The sequence below is a fragment of the Athene cunicularia genome (assembly GCF_003259725.1).
Source record: "Athene cunicularia isolate RWA chromosome Z unlocalized genomic scaffold, athCun1 chrZ_part2, whole genome shotgun sequence".
Lineage (NCBI taxonomy): Eukaryota > Metazoa > Chordata > Aves > Strigiformes > Strigidae > Athene > Athene cunicularia.
The window spans coordinates 16827983-16838327 of record NW_020799143.1 but is presented as its reverse complement, the minus strand read 5'-3'; the positions used below and the strand labels follow the sequence as shown (position 1 = coordinate 16838327).

General features: G+C 47.7%; 1 long non-coding RNA gene across 1 annotated transcript; it reads left to right on the top strand.

Annotated features, from left to right (window-relative positions):
- Positions 1-1491: 1491 nt before the first annotated feature.
- LOC113490149 lies at positions 1492-8871 on the top strand. The gene is made up of 3 exons (XR_003400164.1): positions 1492-1532; positions 7465-7568; positions 8800-8871. It is a non-coding gene; the product is annotated as an uncharacterized LOC113490149 (long non-coding RNA).
- Positions 8872-10345: the final 1474 nt, after the last annotated feature.

Genomic DNA, 10345 nt, shown 5'->3' with positions numbered 1-10345 from the left:
AGGGATCTCCTGAATAAAACTTGAAGATCAGAGACTTCTCAGTGAAAGTGTTCAACCTACTGGAGTTATAAAGTTTCTGTTTTGCCAAAGGGCTGAATGCATTTCTTTGATGATGGCAGGAAGAATATAATTAATCTCGTTTGTTTCTAAAACTGCAAGAGCTGACTTAATATTAAGCTAAGTTGTTTTATTGGTAAGAAGATCTTGGAGTTTTATTGTGTATCATGATCAGATGAAAAATTCAAGAGTGTTTTTTTCTCTGAGTTTCAAAGAGTTTAAGCAGTTTAGGCTCAGTACTATGGACTTGCTGAGTAAGACTGCTACACTTTTCAGCAGTTACTACATTGCTGCATGTATAATGGAAGTAGTTTAGGACTTACACGTATTTCACCTTGTCCTGAGGAAAAGGTTGTGTAAATAGAGCAAACATTGTTCCACCATGATTCAGCTGATTCTGAAGGAGATTCAAATCCATGTGGCTCTGAAAAATTTAGAAATAACTTTTACTGCAGTTATGAGTGCATTCAAAAACAGTTCATGAAATAGTTCATAATTGTTGACATCCCTGTAAAATTGATACAATTCTGGTTTGGGGGACATAATAAATGAAGTTCATAGTCCATCCTGTTTCATTCACCACTCTTCATGCTTTATTCAGTCAAATCCATTTTGAATGCACTGTCTGCAACATGGAAGAAATAAGGATAAGAATTTTCCTATTTATGAACATGAATATACATGGAATCATGGCAGTATGCCTAAAGTTATGTGACTTCATTAGACCTCAGAAATTAGAATTTTTCAAGGAGAATAAAAACAGAAACATATTTTACATTTTTTTTCTATGACCAAATTTACTTCCCTGAACTCTTAATATGTGACTGAGAAGAACTCTTAATATGTGTCTGTGATTCTCCTGCAGCGATAGCACTGTATGCTAAAGATGACCTGCTGTCCTGGCAGACCTGTAAGATGTTGAGTCACTGCTGTATAAGTCTGAGCAGTGTTCACATAGAGGTTAGCAGTAAACTGTCCTAGGATCCCTCTTTGGCACAGAGAAGACTATGACCTCCAGGCTCAGCTTGAAGAAATGATATGAGCAGGGATCCCAGAAACCTGGTTGCTAATATTCTGCAAGACATGAACTGCCATCAGGGTATTGGCACCTTTGATTATAGAACTGGGGAAAGCACAGAGGTTACTAATGGATTTCTGTGGGGACCACAGGAACACTGTAGTGGTTTAGGCCCTGCTGTGTCGGAAGACCATGTTGCCGTTGTCCCTCCCCCACCCGCAGACTGAGTAGGGCACAAACCCCAGAGTTGAAATAAGGAGAAATTTAATACAACAGTGTAATAAACAATCTGAACAACAACAATAGCAATGATAACAACAAACAGTAATAACAGTAAACAGGACAAAAGATATACAGAGAAATACCACAATGGGCACAGTCAGCCGGCCACGCGTGCTTCCCACAACCAAATCCACAAAGCTTCCCATGCTGCCGCATCGGACCTGACGTCAGCATGGTATGAATAACCCGGCTGGAGATCCCTTCCTCCTCTTTGGGAGAAACTTAACCCTATCCTAGCTGAACCAGGACATAACCCATCCCTTTATTCTATACCATCTGTGTCATGTCCAGCTGCCATTTAGCAGTTAACAATAACAAAATAACAATTAACAAAGGCACAGCATAATTCACAGCATGTTCTCACCCAGAATCAAGTCCCCCTGTGGTACACATTGGACCTCTCCACTGTCCTGCATCACCCACCAGGTACACCCAGGTCCTTGGGCAAAAGCAATCCCGTGGATGGGTTTGCCTTTACCTTTGCCTGGTGCAGGACTAAAGCAGACCATTTTTCCCAGCACATCCCTCATGCGCACCACAGGGACTGTATCCCCATCTACAGAACGTGGAGGTTTCGACTGAGCCGGGCCAGCTCGACTGACAGATCCTCTTGTGTTGACTAGCCAGGTGGCCTTTGCTAGATGTATGTCCCAGTCTTTGAAGGTGCCACCTCCCAGTGCTTTCAATGTGGTTTTTAACAGTCCATTGTAGCGCTCGATCTTCCCAGAGGCTGGTGCGTGGTAGGGGATATGGTAGACCCACTTGATGCCGTGCTCTTTTGCCCAGGCATTTATGAGGTTGTTTCGGAAGTGGGTCCCGTTGTCTGACTCAATTCTCTCTGGGTGCCGTGTCGCCACAGGACTTGGGTTTCAAGGCCCAAGATGGTGTTCTGGGCGGTGGCATGGGGTACTGGGTAAGCTTCCAGCCTTCCAGTGGTTCCTTCCACCATTGTGAGCACGTGGCGCTTCCTGTGGCGGGTCTGTGGCAGTGTGATGTAGTCGATCTGCCAGGCCTCTCCATATCTATATTTCAACCATCGCTCTCCATTTCGCTGGGGCTTCACCCGCTTGCTATGTTTGATTGTAGCACACGTTTCACATCTCTGGATGATCTCTGCAATCGTGTCAATAGTGAGGTCCACCCCTCGATCTCGAGCCCACCTGTATGTTGCATCTCTACCTTGGTGGCCCGAGGTCTTGTGGGCCCACCGGGCTATGAACAGTTCACCTTTGCGCTGCCAGTCCAAGTCCACCTGAGCCACTCTGATCTTAGCAGCTTGGTCTGCCTGCTGGTTGTGTCGATGTTCATCAGTGGCCTGACTCTTGGGTACATGGGCGTCCACATGGCGCACCTTCACAGCGAGGTTTTCCACATGGGCTGCAATGTCCTGCCATACTTCAGCAGCCCAGACGGTTTTACCCTTACGTTGCCAGTTGTTCTGCTTCCATTGCTGCAACCATTTCCACAGGGTATTCGCCACTGTCCACGAGTCGGTGTAGAGGTAGAGCCTTGGTCACTTTTCCCACTCAGCAATATCCAAAGCAAGCTGGATGGCTTTCACCTCTGCAAACAGGCTCGATTCACCCTGTCCCTCAGCAGCTTCAGTGACCCCTCGTGTGGGACTCCATACAGCAGCCTTCCACTGTCGATGTTTTCCCACAATGTGACAAGACCCATCAGTGAACAGGGCATATCGCTTCTCCTCATCCGGCAGATCGTTATATGGTGGGGCCTCCTTAGCACGTGTCACCTCCTGCTCTAGTGACATCCCGGAATCTTTGCTCTCTGGCCAGTTCATGATCACATCTAGTATCCCTGTGTGGCTGGGGTTCCCTATTTGAGCCTGTTGTGTTATCAACGCAACCCATTTACTCCACGTGGCATTGGTTGCATGATGTGTGGAGGAGGCCTTTCCTTTGAACATCCACCCCAGCACCGGCAGTCGGGGTGCCAGGAGGAGCTGTGTTTCAGTGCCGACCACTTCTCAGGCAGCCCGAACTCCGTATGCTGCCAGTATCTCCTTCTCAGTTAGTGTGTAATTAGCTTCAGAGCCTTTGTATCCCCGGCTCCAAAAGCCCAGAGGTTGGCCTCGGGTCTCCCCAGGTGCTCTCTGCCAGAGGCTCCAGGTAGGGCCATTCTCCCCGGCTGCTGTGTAGAGCATGTTCTTAACCTCCTGCCCTTCCCGGACTGGCCCGAGGGCTACTGCTTGGGCAATCTCCCGTTTAATTTGTTCAAAGGATTGTTGTTGCTCAGGGCCCCATTCAAAAAATCATTCTTCTTACAGGTTATGTGGTAGAGAGGGCTCACAGTCAGGCTGTAGTTCGGGATGTGCGTCCTCCAGAACCCCACAGCGCCCAGGAAAGACTGAGTCTCCTTTTTAGAGGTTGGTGGGGCCATGGCTGTTATCTTGTTTATCACCTCCATGGGGATGTGGCAATGCCCATCTTGCCATTTTATTCCTAGGAATTGAATTGCCCTTGCAGGCCTCTTAACTTTCTTTTGCTTGATGGCAAAGCCAGCCTTCAGGAGGATTTAAATTATCTCCTTTCCTTTCTCAAAGACTTTCTCAGCTGTATCCCCCCATACAATGATGTCATCAATATACTGCAGGTGTTCTGGAGCCCCACCTTTCTCCAGTGCAGTATGGACCAGTTCATGGCAAATGGTGGAGCTGTGGTTCCACCCCTGGGGCAATTGATTCCAGGTGTACTGGATGCCTCTCCAAGTGAACACAAACTGTGGCCTGCACTCTGGCACTATCAGAATGGAGAAGAACGCGTTAGCAATGTCAGTCATGGCGTACCACTTGACTGCCTTTGACTCCAGTTCATACTGGAGCTCTAGCATGTCCGGCACTGCAGCACTCATTGCTGGCGTCACTTCATTCAGGCCACGGTAGTCCACAGTTGGCCTCCATTCACCATTAGGCTTTCTCACTGGCCATATAGGGCTGTTGCATGGGGAGTGAGTTTTGCTGATCACCTTCTGTCTTTCTAGTTGACGAATCAGCTGATGGATGGGGACCAGGGAATCTCGGTTGGTGCGGTACTGCCGCCGGTGCACTGTCCTGGTAGCAATCGGCACTCGCTGTTCCTCAACCTTAAGCCGCCCCACCACTGAGGGATCCTCTGAGAGGCCGGGTAAGGTGGGCAACTCTTCAACCTCCTCCAGGGCAGCTACACCAAAAGCCCACCGGTACCCTTTTTGGTCTCTGAAGTTCCCTCTCCTGAGATAGTCTATGCCCAGGATGCACGGGGCATCTGGGCCAGTCACAATGGGGTGCTTATGCCAGTCCTTCCCAGTCAGGCTCACTTCAGCTTCCAGTAGGGTCAGCTGTTGGGATCCCCCTGTCTCTCTGGAGATGCAGATGGATTCAACCCCACTGTAGCTCGATGGCATCAGGGTGCACTGTGTGCCAGTGTCCACCAAAGCCTTATATTCTTGTGGGTCTGATGTGCCAGGCCATCGGATCCATGCTGTCCAGTAAATCCCATTATCCCTTTCCTCCACCTGGCTGGAGGCAGGGCCCCTCTAATCCTGCTCACCATCACTCACTTCTTGTGAGAATGATTTACTGGTCCCCTCAAGAGGGTCAGACATAACATTGACCATTCTATTGTGTCTGGGGGATTTCTGACTGGACACTGGAGCTGCGCTCTTCTTGGAGGACTCCCCTTTCGTGATGGTCTTCCCTTTCAGCTGCTCTACTCGTGCAGCTAGGGCAGCAGTGGGCTGTCCATCCCACCTCCTCATGTTTTCTCCATGGTCGTGGAGGAAAAACCATAGGGTGCCTCTTGGTGTGTGCCTTCTGCTGCCTTTCTCTTTGGGTGGGAAAACATTTACTTCTAATGGCTGAGACATCAGCTCGTGCAGGTGGAATATAGGACCTGTCCTCTTCCATTTTCTGGACCCTCTGAGACAGTTCCTCCACAGCTGAGACCCAAGAATGTTGGGATGAAGGAAGATTTCCCTCACATTGCCGGAGCTTGCCAAGCACTCCATCCACTGTTAGAGTGTGGGTGTCTGTCCACCAGGACACCATTGCCAATGCTTTCAAGTGTGCTTCTGGTGCGGTCTTCAGGAACTTTTGCCACATCAGGTGTGTGCAAGGGGCCTGATCTGGGTCCATGGGTGATTGCTCATCATTCAGAGCACCATAGATCATCTCAAAGACAGCTAGTTCCCTGAGATTCTGGATGCCTTTCTCAATGTTGGTCCATTTGCCCAGCTGACATAGGATATCATCCTTGTAGGGGTGCCTCTCCCTTACACTGAACAGGAGTCGCCTCCAAAGACTGAGGGTTTGAGTCTCTTTCCCTATTTCCCTATCAATGCCAGCCTCCTGGCCAAAGATCCCAGCTGCTTGGCCTCTCTCCCCTCCATTTCAAAAGCACTGGCTCCATTGTCCCAGCATCGGAGCAGCCAGGTGCCAATCTGCTGGCCTCCCAGGCGGCCGAAATCTCTCCACATATCTCGCAATTCAGTCAGGGATAGAGATTGGACAATCACCTCTGGCCCTTCCTCCTGTTCCCGTGCTGGGCCTGGGTCATCCCCATCCCCCACTTTGCGAGCTGACTTTCTGGTATATTTTGTTTTCTGTATCGGAGTGACTGATACCGGCACTGGCTGGCTCTTTGGCTCAGCTGCTGTGCTGGTGGAGGCGACTGAGACTGGCTCTGCCTGTGCCCCCGGCCCAGCTGCTGTACCAGTAAGTTCACTCTCAGATCCTGAAGCCCTTTCTCCCCCTTGAGGGCAGTGAGTGGTATTAAAGAGGACAGGGTAGGCATGGGCAAGTCCCCAACACATCACAGCGAGTTGTGTCTCCTGGATTTTGTCAGATTGGTAACACATCCTTTCTAAGCACTCCATCAGCTTATCAGGGCTCTGCATTTGTTCAGGAGTGAAATTCCAAAGCATTGGAGGTGACCACTGACCCAGGCCTTTGCCCATCTTTTCTCACACCCCTTGCCACTCACTATTATCTGACCTCGGGGCAGGTTTCTGGGTACCATTACTGTTAGAGAAGTGCCGCATGGCCCAAAAGAAGATCTGGCAGACACCCAGAAAGCATTGTGCCACAAACACACTGGCCTGAAAGCTCCAAGGATAACTGAACTCTCAAAAACCGAGAGGGTCTCTCTCTTCCCCTGGCTCACCCATAGAGGGGGTGAGACCCCTAACAAAAGCCCAGGCAGCAAACAGGTACTGGCCCGCCCCTACACACAGTGATACAAACACATTATAAGTAGTCAGGTGCCAGCACAGCAAAAAGAGACCCTTTACACATTTTCTACCGATAACAAACATCCGCACTGGGATCATACGCTGGATATAAGGAATAATCCAGCCCCACCATGAAAGGAAGTGTGCCAGCATTGCAATCATTTTCTTATCAACCAGTACAAGTACAAACAGAGAAAATTGCACCCAACAGATTGCTCCAACAGACTCTGGTCAGGGTCTGTCCCTTTTTGAGCCTTATTTCAACCCTCTTGTGCCCCATGTTGGCTGCCAATAAAGGCTCTGCTGGTTTAGGCCCTGCTGGGACCAGAGACCATGTTGTCGTTGTCCCTCCTCCACCCTCAGCTGGTCAGGGTTGGAAGTTAAGCACAAACCCCGGAGTTGAAATAAGGAGAAATTTAATACAACAGAGTAATAAACAATCTGAAAAACAACAACAACAATAGCAATAATAACATCAATACACAGTAATAACAGTAAACAAGACAAAAGATATACAGAGAAATACCACAGTGAACACAGCCAGCCAGCCTTGCATGCTTCCCTCCACCAAAGTCACAAAGGAAAGCTTCCCCTGCTGCCACACCCAACCTGATCTCAGCATGATCTCAGCATGGTATGAATAACCCGGCTGGAGGTACCTTCCCCCTGCTGGGGAAACTTAACCCTATCCTATCTGAACCAGGACAAACACACAGAACACCAGTTCAAGTGGAATAATTGCTGTCCAGGTGGCTGTGATTGTGTCATGTAAGTAGACAAAGCACTCAAATTCCATGGAAATCCCAGGGAGAGATTATGGTTCATGCGATTGGGTAGAAGCTCTGCAGATATTCCTCTGTTTGATGTACCCTGTTCCTTCTCAGCTACTTCTCCAATTGGCCTTGAAATCACATTGCACCTGCTGGCGCTAGTGATCTGCGGGACATAAGGGATGAGCAAAAAAGGAGGACTGAACCCCCTTTCCTTGGTAAGTCTGCAAATGTTATTGATTTCTAACTATTTATGAGACACTAGTAGAAATCACGTGCTTACCCATGGTCACCTACACTAGGCCTAGCAGTTCATCAACAGTAAGCAGTTTTTCTCAGTTGGAGAGCTTTGAGCCTAGCTGACTGCTGTGGAACATTCACCCACATTTTGTGCAGTGGAAAGATCCATCAAACCAAAAAAATTATTGAAGCACAAAATTAAAATTGTATCCTTCTGATCAATACGAATGCTACTTAACCTAGGCTACTTCTGCTCCCCTTACTTAAGGACGTCTTCTGCAGAATACTAAAATAAGACAAAGAAGCTCTACCTATACCCTACAGAGCTGCCGACTTACAAAAGAAAGTTAATTTAGAAAACCTGACTGGTACAAGTGAATCCTGAGGACGCATGCTGCTTAAAGCCTGACTTCAGGAGAGTAAGTGGACAGGAATAGATGTAAATGGATTTAGTGACTAGCTTTTCCACAGCTAAATAGGTAGATATGTGATTTAGTCACAAAATAAGAAAAGCCCTGTGTTGACACTTTTCTCCAGAGACAGCTTACAAGAAATACGTTTGGCTTTGTGTAAGGAATTGTGCTAGTTTGAAAACAAACTAGTGGGAGACACCAAGTCAGAATAACAATTTAATAAGGAAAAAAAAATTATAAATGCAGATAGCACTGGGTTAAATTAACAGACTCAGAATACAACCTGACACACGGTTAATCAGGGTGGTGGCTGCAGTCTCCCCGAAGCAGTGATCCTGTAGAAAAAAAAGATCTGCTCTTCCTCAGAAAAGTCCAGTGGTGGCTAAGTAGCTCCTGTCCTCTGGAAATCCAGTGGAAAAGAGAGGCCTCTGGTATTCAGAATCTCAGGTTATATCCAAGATGGGATGCTGGTTTTCTCCCTCTGGGTGGAGCATCTCACAATAGGACAATGAGTCATGCTGCATGGCATTGATGGGCCATTAGCAGAAAGATAGTCTAGAGGGGGGTGGGGAACAAGGAAACACTGCCCACCTGATTTCGACAGCTCATGAGCATGGTAATAGAATACACTGCAACCCAGGACAGGAATGTATAGAAAGCCTGCTACATAAATGCTCTCACATATGAGTATTAGTGCATGGATACCGTTACATTTGATGTGCATTTTGGGTTTTAGTGGTTTAAATTATGTCTTTCTAATGTCGTGTTTATTTTTATGTTACTGCTGTCCCTCAAGAGAAAAAGATGCTAAACCCAAGAACTGGAAATGCAGAGATTGTAATTTCTTCAAATACACAATAAACTTCAGAGCAACTTAAGTGTCAATAAAATGGTATGTTTTTCCATTCATTGTTCATTATCCTTCTTCAGTTTCACTCTCTCCTCTTCCTTGTGTTGATAAGCAAAGAACAACTATGTCCCTGATAAAAGTGTGCTTCTTTAAATCAAACTCCTTTTTGATTGGTTAAATTCTACATGTTGGGGGGAGGTGAGATACTGATGTTGTGGCAGACTGTGGCCAAGTAGACAAATATATGCCATGGTGAAAGGAAAGATCCTAAGTGGTAGGTAACATTTTTTTATTGCTATAAAAAGCAATGAAACAGTGTATCACCTCTGGCAGTCTTCCCATTCCTATCCCTGCAGTGAGTAAGACATTCTAATTAAAATGTTTTAAGTTATTATATTAGGTACAAAGGTTCAGTGACACTGACAGAAAGCAATGCAGAATGCTTCAGCGTGGCTTCCCTTCAAGCCACAGGTCATGCTAGAAAACCTGCTTCTCTGTGGGCTATCCATGGGCTACTGCTTCCTTCAGGGCACTCCACCGGCTCTGGCGCGGGGTACCCCCGGCTGCAGGTGCCTCTCTGCTCCGCCGTGGACCTCCAAGGGCTGCAGGGGCACAGCTGCCTCACCGCGGGCTGCACCGCGGGCTGCGCAGGAATCTCTGCTCTGGCACCTGGAGCACCTCCTCCCCCTCCTCCTGCACTGACTTTGGTGTCTGCAGGGCTGTTTCTCCCATGTTGTTACTTCTCTCACAGCTGCTGTGCAGCGTTTTTTATCCTTTCTTAAACAGGTTACCACAGAGGGGCCAGAAGCACTGTCGAGAAGCCCAGCCGTGCCCTGTGGGGGCTATGTTGGAGCTGCCTGGAACCTACTGTGTCCAGCACTGAGCAGCCCTCACAAAGGCTGCCTGCCCTCTGACCTGCCAAATTTGCCATGCAAACCTAATACCACACACTACAAAAACTCAGGTGTTTGCTTATCAGTAAAACAGCTTAATTTCAAACCTAATTGTTGCTGTTCCAGGAACAAACTGGAAGATTATTATATTTTTTCTGCCACTATCAAAGAAATGCACTGCATCTGCTTGGCAGAACAAGAACCTCCTGCATGCGGGAGGCCTCAGCACAGTCACTCAGGGCAGACATGACCCAGATTTCTCAGCTTGATTCTGCAGGTTCCCAAGCAAGAAAATGGCATAAGAGTCAAGCCCTTTGGAGAAGTATCTTAAATTCAGCTTGGTTTAGTCATTATGCTAATAATAATTCAGCCACTTTCAAACGGCTGAGAAATGTATTAACTTCTACACTTGCCCAGCCTGGGGAAAAAAATTACTTCTAAAAATCGTAATGGCGACCACAGTTAAATTCCTTGGACAAACCAGCCGGTATCTTAAACAAAAGTCGCTGGCCAGTGTGAAGCCATCGTATTTCCCTCGAAAGTCGTAGCGAGCGACCTCCGGAAAGGGCGGGACCACCCGTGGCCGCGGCCGTGCCCCC